Here is an 8022-nt window from a genome sequence, read left to right as displayed (position 1 = left end):
TGTTTTTAAAGTGGTTTAACAACCAACGGCCCCACAATGTGCCAATTTTTCATACTCAAAAGATCATGATTTTACATTTGAAAAGCACGATCTAAGGTTTGATCCTTATCTAATAAACTATGTTGAACACATCTATGTGGTTAGATTGAGTCGATACTGTGACACCCAAAATTTTGTGAAAGTTTTTTTTTATTATTAAAAGTGATATTGCTTTAAAATGGTAGAAGAAACATGGTTTATGAAAATTGATTTAAGAAAATATTTTTTCAAAATTGAACTAACTCAAGAGTTTAATTCCAATAAGTTTTTCATTTCAATTACAAGAGAATTCTTTTATACATAGTTTAGTTACAAAACAATAATATTCATAACATGTGGAAGTCCCAAAACACATAAGTCCCAATGCTAGAAGGGTCTATGATCCAAGTTTAGAGATACTCTATCTACTCATCCATCACCATCACAACATGCCTACCCGTGGGTATCCGAAAAATAAAAAGTAAGCACTGTTGAGACCAACATTGTCTCAGTTAGAAACTCGACCTTCCGCCTTGTGATAACGAGCACAGTTAAGTCTATAAGCAAACTGACATATCAAAGGTCAATAATACAACTACTAGTCATACTCCCACCTCTACGTGGGATTTGACTCTACATATTCTTAACTCAAGAGAAAGCCCCAACATTAAGTTACACATACCAAAACATACTTAATTATGCATGCATGCACATAGCTTAATTACTTTATTCATTTAAGTTTTTCTCTTTTGTTTTCTATATTATGCAAATGCAAATTACTTGTTTCGATATTAATAAATGTTTCTACGAAAGCACCACCGCTTCGGGCCACTATAGGCAAACTGATATATATGAGGGTGTATTTTCAAACAATGATATTTTACATCTTTTATTTACCCCAAGAGCACACGGTTACACCAACACAAATGTCCATAACCCTTTGTCAAGGCATTTTTTTCTTGAACATAGTTATAGTGTACTACCGCTAGCGTACGTAGCATGAACCTCTTGCTCTCAGAAGTCCTATCCCCTAAGCCACTGTGGTTGGAGACCGGTCCACCTTCAGTGACCAAGACATGACCCATAACAACAACACACCACAGTCATTGGAAAGAAGTTTATCATCAACTCCGCATCACACGTGGTTGGTGCAAACTCACTCACTAAAAGAGTAAAGAGTCACTCAAGGTGACATGTTACCTTCTCTTTCAAGGCGTAACCACACAACTCTATGTAACTTCTTCCACTTTATTTTTAGTTTATATAAATTAATTCAAATTATCTACATACTCACATGAGTACCTTGGGGCCCATGCCCAACAAGTTACACATGAATTTATTTATGCAATATACATTTTTTTATGCAAAAACTCTTATTGCATATATGAGGTCACTCTTGTGTCCCAATTTGCATCATGCCATACATTCATCTATGTATTGCTCATCCAAAATACATAACCAGAATCATTCTCACATCAACATTGTATTAAATAAGCAATACTAAAAAGAAAAAAGAATGAACATACTTATGTGCATCATTTCATGCATGCGTGCTAACATACTTATGCATCTCAACACAAACTAGGTCTCTCGTTAGACCATCAAACGCATATCAGTGCATAAAGCTCAAAAATATAACAAACATAGGTCTCTGAGCCTGTTCTCGGATAGATTCACAAGAATTTCAGGCTTAACAACCCTTACCTGAGCATAAAACAATAAAACATTGCATTTTGGTGCACATGAGTTGACTCTCGTAAGTAAGAATGTTGACACACTAGCCAAACAAAATATGAATCATACTCGGGTATCAACTCTTGGGTAAAACTGATAATCAACTGACAGAAGTTGACTCTTTCACTGCAGGGGTCAACTCTCTGTCTACAAGAGTTAACTCTGCAGAGAACAAGATTCGACTCTTTTAAAAAGAGTAAGCTCAACAGAAACAGGGGTTGACTCTTAAAAAAAGATAGTCACCTCTTCGAAAATAAAGAGTCAACTCTCAAGAAATAAGAGAACTCTTTCAAAGTAGGGGTCAACCCTATCCAGAGGGAGAAGAGTTTACCCTCAGGAAGCACGGGTCGAACCTTGAGTCTGCCCAAACTTTTGAAAAATAATAAGGATCGATGCCTACCCAATAGGGGTCAACTCCTACACTTTGCAAATTCTGGTAGCTTCACAAAAATTCTATTATGAGCTACGAAAATTCCACCAAACTGCAATACTACCACATCATGCTTTAACCCAACTTTAAGGGGTGAGAAAGAACAACTCAACATACATGGTTCATGAAATCTCAAGCATATTTTAAACACACATAGTCATAAATATAAATTTGGGCTACACAACTAGTGCATATTTCAACTCAAGATTCATCACTAACAAGTTCTCAATCATCGATTTTAATCTCAAAACATTACTCACTCCTTCTAACATAGCTTTTACCCCAAAAAGCCAAAACATTAACACAATTAGAAGCATATAAATCCAAGAAACATGCTCAAACATCCATTCTTCACAAGGAATCTATTGCACCTGCAATTTTTAAAAATACTAGTCTTTGAAACTTGTTTTTCCTAAAAAACTAACAATCTAGATTCCAAAGAAACACATCTAAAAACAGTCCATATACTAAACAAAATTCTAGTTCATATAATAGGTACAAAAAACAAATTACCCTTTCATACCAATGAAGAACTACAATTTTTTTAACTCCTTTAACATGTACAAAAGATCAGATTTTAACACATTCAAAATAGAAACGAATGAAGAGATTTTAGTTTGCATAATCAAGTATAAAAATAAGATATTCAAAACACTTTTATAACATTTAAAAGCTAGAGAATTTCGGTTTGTTTAACATTTACAAAAATTAAAAGTATAAACATTCTTGCAATAGAAAATAATATAGATTTTCATTACCCACGATTTTCAATAACAACAAAAACATATTTTGTTATTAAAGCAAACTTTAGTAAAGACACAGGCAAAAACACATGGTTTAGTTGAACAAAATATGAAAAACATGAGTGAAGATCAAAAGAACATCTGCACTGGTCCAACCAACCAATACATAAGTGCTTCAGACTAGTTTCACCAAAACCCAAGCCAAACAGTCTTTAATTGCACATAATTTCAACATATTCATTTCTTACTATACTCAAGAGTCGACTCTCCTAATCACAAGAGTCAACTCTTGATCTAAATAAAGCATAAACAAAGCCCATGAGTAAACTCTCCTAGTCCAGGTGTCAACTTTCGGGCTTCACAACACTCAAATAATATGTAGGATTCTACTCTCTTGTTCCATAAATCGACTCATCACTAGAAGAGTCAACTCTCAATGTTTAAGAGTCAACTCTTTGACAAGAAGAGTCAACTCTCAAAACTATAGGAGTTGACTCTTAGAACGCAGAGTCGACTCTTCTTCCTCTCTCAATACTAAACAAAATAAAACAAGGAGGAGTCGACCCCTATTATGCAAAAGTCTATTGGGTCAACCAAAACCTAAAATTTTACACGAGTCGACCCCTAAAACGCAGAAGTCGACTCTTCTACCTCTCTTAATACTAAAAAGAATAAAACAAGGAGTCAACCTCTGTTCTGCAGGAGTCGACCATCAGATCAACCAAAACCTGAAATTTCACATGAGTCAAACCATGAAACGCATGAGTCGACCCTAAGGCATTATAGTTCGATTCCACACTTTAAAACTCCAAAATCTCAGAGTTTGAAGCGCCCAACTCACATAAAACTCAACCCCAACACATCTAGGGTGTCTTTAAATGATAAAACACATCAACAACTAAATATATCATAAAAAAAGTTTTTTTGACAACTTAGAACATGCGACACATGATATTTCATAAAAACACACCACAAACTACAAGCACTCCTAGCATACTCACTATCTACGAGATAGAGAATCGAGCACCTACTTTGAATAGCTTATCCGGCTGGAATAGGGCTATAACAACACGCAACACGAACTATCAACGTTCTATACGTGACTCCCACATATGAACTCAAACTTGTGTTGTCCAAAACACAACACTTGAACTAAGGAATCACCTACACCAAGATGAAGCCCAAACACAAATTGGGGGTACCTCCACACATTGCTCCAATTGCAACAAGACTCTAGCAATAGTGCAGCTCATCACGAGACGGGTCGTCCACCAAGGAAGATAAAGGTGTAGGGAGAAGGAGAGGGTGAGTGTGAAAGTGAAGGGAGAGAGCACATGAGAGAGAAAAGGAGGAATACATAAACTCAAAGGGGTTCTTATAAGGTCCCACCAAAAGGATTTGGATCTGACCCCAATCGTGTCTACATTTAGGATTAAAAGATCTGGATTTGGTTGGGTTCCAACCATATCCCAACTCAATAGGGGTGTGGGCTCCTAGTTAGCCCCACTAGTTGGGTTAATTAGGACCCAACCTAATTGGCTTAACCAAACCAAAGTACGCCAAAAAGAAAACCCAAACACTTTGCATGGTTCCAACTGACCCTGGCAGGTTTGACCTGCTGGGGTTGGCAGAGCTGGGTGGCAGTTGCAGCTGTTGCTCCAGCTGAAAAGACCAATCTGCCATAAAAAAACATTGTCAAACAAGTTAAATGAGCCCAATTCTATCCTATTTTCAAAACAAAACTATAAGAATGTCATTCAATCAATTTAAATAATTATGGATATTTCATCTTATACAGTTGATTAACCTAGTCAATTTTGAGTTGGACGTTTATGTCCCGTAGAACGAAAAATGCCCTCAGAACAACCTGTAATTAATCAAAATGCCTCGAAATTGTCAGACGCACTCCGAACTCGTTACAATTATGATTTTGATGAAATAAAGACCGTTCTTCTTGAAAAATCTGTAAGAATGTAACTAGACATGTCAATTGCAAAAAAATTATCTATATTGTTACTTTTTTAAATTATAAAATAAAAAAATTAAATGTTATGGATACAACTTTCACCTGTGATTTCTAACTCATTAGTTCCCTATCTTTAGTAGTAGCAAATATTTTTTTGCATATATATATATATATATGGGTGTGGATTAAGCGTAAATCCAAACTCATAAAAGAAATGGGTTTGGATTGAATAAACCAAACAGATTTGTTTTGGGTAAAAATAGAAGAGGGAGAGGGATGAGGAGCCAAAAGGGTTTAGTCTCCATCGCTCTAAGACAATAAGAAGAAGAATCATTAAAGAAATGGGTTTGGACTGAATAAAACTAAACACATTTAATTTGGGTGAAAAAATAAGAGAGGAAGAACCCATTTCTTTTTCTCTCAGAGGGTGGCTGGGCCGGGTCTGAACACGACTAGGTTCATGCCGCACTGGGTGCTGGGGTAACGGGCCGCCGCAGACGCAACCCATGTGACATAGCTGGCCTAAAAAAAAAATAAAAAAATCTACACGGTCTCACCCAAGCTAAAACACTCGCGTTCTAGCTTGATCCGGCACGAACGTGTTCATGACGAGCTAAACTCTGAGATACGAGCTGCTCGGTCCATTTGCCAGTCATAATCGACGGTCGCTGATTCCGATGATGAATTGTTGCAGCCGATCATCCTCACATTGGATCCTTCTGTGGGATGGGATTGTTCATAGCAACTTCATGCCATCAAGGTGGTTCCTCTCCTCTTATTAGCACATTGCCCATCGCTCTCTCCTTTGCCTTACTATTACCTCCCTATGCACAAGATACCAGAAGTGCATGTTTCCGGGAGCAGCGGTTCGGTTAACACAATGCCGGTTCTCCCACGTTACGAAATTGCAGACCAAGTGTTCGAAGAAATGCCTCGAAGAGGAATCCGGACGCTTGAGAGAAGCTTTCGTGTGGAACACCATCATTCGCGGATGTATGGAAAAGGGAGCATACTCAAGGGCCGTTTCTTTCTACAGCAGAATGCGTCTGCATGGAGTTAGTCCCAATCACTACACGCTTTCCTTCATTTTCAAACTCTGCAGGCTGACTAACGCAACACCAACGTCGCTCAGACTCTGTAAAGATATTCATAACAAAATTATAAAACGTGGGTACGAACCAGATTTGTTCCTTGCGACGTCTCTCGTTGAGATATACTCTGCGTGTTGTTGTATGGAAGATGCACGTAAAGTGTTCGACAAAATGCATCAGAAAGATGTCATTGCATGGAACGTGATGATATATGGGTATGTAAAATCTGGCGATACGGAGTCTGCCATTTCCTTGTTTGATGAGATGCCAGACAGAAACAGTAGCTCGTGGAATACCATTGTTACAGCACTTGCGAGACGTGGAGATTTAGACAGTGCACAAAAACTGTTTGTTAGGATGCCCCAGAGGGATGTTGTTAGTTTTAATGTGATGATTACAGGATATGCGAGTATTGGGGATTTGGACAAGGCAAGACATTTATTTGAGAGTGCAGGTGTGAGAGATTTGGTGACATGGAATTCAATGATCGGGGCCTATGCTGGAAATGGGCAACTAAAAGAAGCCTTGTTTCTCTTTAGGATAATGTGGGATGCAAATGTTGTGCCTGATGGGTTTACGTTGACTACGATTCTTTCTGTGTGCGCACGATTAGGTGCTTTGGATATGGGTGAGTGGATCCAAAAGTATATACATTGGAAAGGAATTGGATTGAATTACATATTAGGAGCTGCTCTTGTGGACATGTACTCAAAATGTGGGAGAATTAATTCTGCCGAGAAAGTATTTGAATTGGCTTCAAAATGTGATGTTTCAGTTTGGAATGCGATGATTGGGGGCCTAGCAATGCATGGGCGTGCTGTGGATGCACTTGGAATGTTTGATCGAATGTTAAATGAGCAAATCGAACCAGATGCAATCACCTTCCTTTCAATTCTAAATGCATGTAGTCATGCTGGTTTAGTTGACAAAGGACGACTTTATTTCGATCGCATGAGAAGTGAATATTTGATTGCACGTCAGATTGAACACTATGGGGCGATGGTTGATCTACTTGGTAGAGCTGGATACATAGACGAGGCTTACAGTCTCATTGTCAACATGGACATTGAACCGGATGCTATAATTTGGAGGTCTCTGCTTGGTGCCTGCAGAATTCATGGTAATGTTAAGTTGGGTGAGCTTGCAACTAAGCAGATACTTATGTTGGAGCATCGTAACAGTGGGGACTACGTGCTGCTTTCAAACATCTACTCCATATCAAGCAAATGGGATGATGCTGAGAATCTATGGAATGTGATGAAGGAGAAGGGAATTCGCAAGAACCCAGGACTGAGCTGGATTGAAGTTAATGGAGTAATTCATGAATTCACTGCCGGTGATAGAACTAATCCTCAGTCTGATGATATCTACAGAGCCATAAGTGAAATGATTAGGCAAATAAAAATGATTGGCTTTGTGCCAGCAATCAATGCAGTAATGCATGATATATCAGAGGAGGAAAAGGAGGATTTGCTGTACTGTCATAGCGAGAAGTTGGCATTAGCTTTGGCGATTCTTAATACCAGCCCAAGAAGCACTATTAGAATTTACAAGAACCTTAGAATATGCCATGATTGTCATTCTGCGATGAAGTTTGTTTCTAAACTCTATGCCCGCTCAATAGTTGTTAGGGACCGTATACTATTTCATCATTTTGAAGGTGGCATCTGTTCTTGTAAAGATTATTGGTAACCTCCTCTTTTTCTTTTTCCCTGATAGGCAAGCTGAGGGATAACCCCCTGCAATTATATATTTGGCCAAACTGACTCTCTTTCATGGCATTTTTTGCATTCAATTAGTTAATGGGCAAGTGAAATTGTGTTATCAAAAGTTAGTTCTTATAGTGAAATTGTGTTATGAAAAGTTAGTTCTAGTCTATGGTTTGACTAATCCTGAATTATGATAATACTCATTGATCATGTTTGGGACATTTCCTATGGGACGAACCTAGGGAGACTGTAATATAGGTATGAATTTAATTTTTGTAGCAGCATATGATTAATATATGGATGTTAACAGCATTTTGTAATCCTGGTGTCT

At 37.8% G+C, this 8022-nt stretch overlaps 1 pseudogene; it reads left to right on the top strand.

Moving 5' to 3' along the window:
* The first annotated feature begins 5628 nt into the window (after positions 1 to 5628).
* LOC149840370 (pentatricopeptide repeat-containing protein At3g62890 pseudogene) lies at positions 5629 to 7804 on the top strand (annotated as a pseudogene).
* The last annotated feature ends 218 nt before the right edge of the window (positions 7805 to 8022 follow it).

This window comes from Nuphar pumila, chromosome 4 (genome assembly GCF_984573655.1).
Source record: "Nuphar pumila chromosome 4, dmNupPumi1.hap1.1, whole genome shotgun sequence".
Classification (NCBI taxonomy): Eukaryota; Viridiplantae; Streptophyta; class Magnoliopsida; order Nymphaeales; family Nymphaeaceae; genus Nuphar; species Nuphar pumila.
This window is presented reverse-complemented; position numbering and strand designations above follow the sequence as displayed.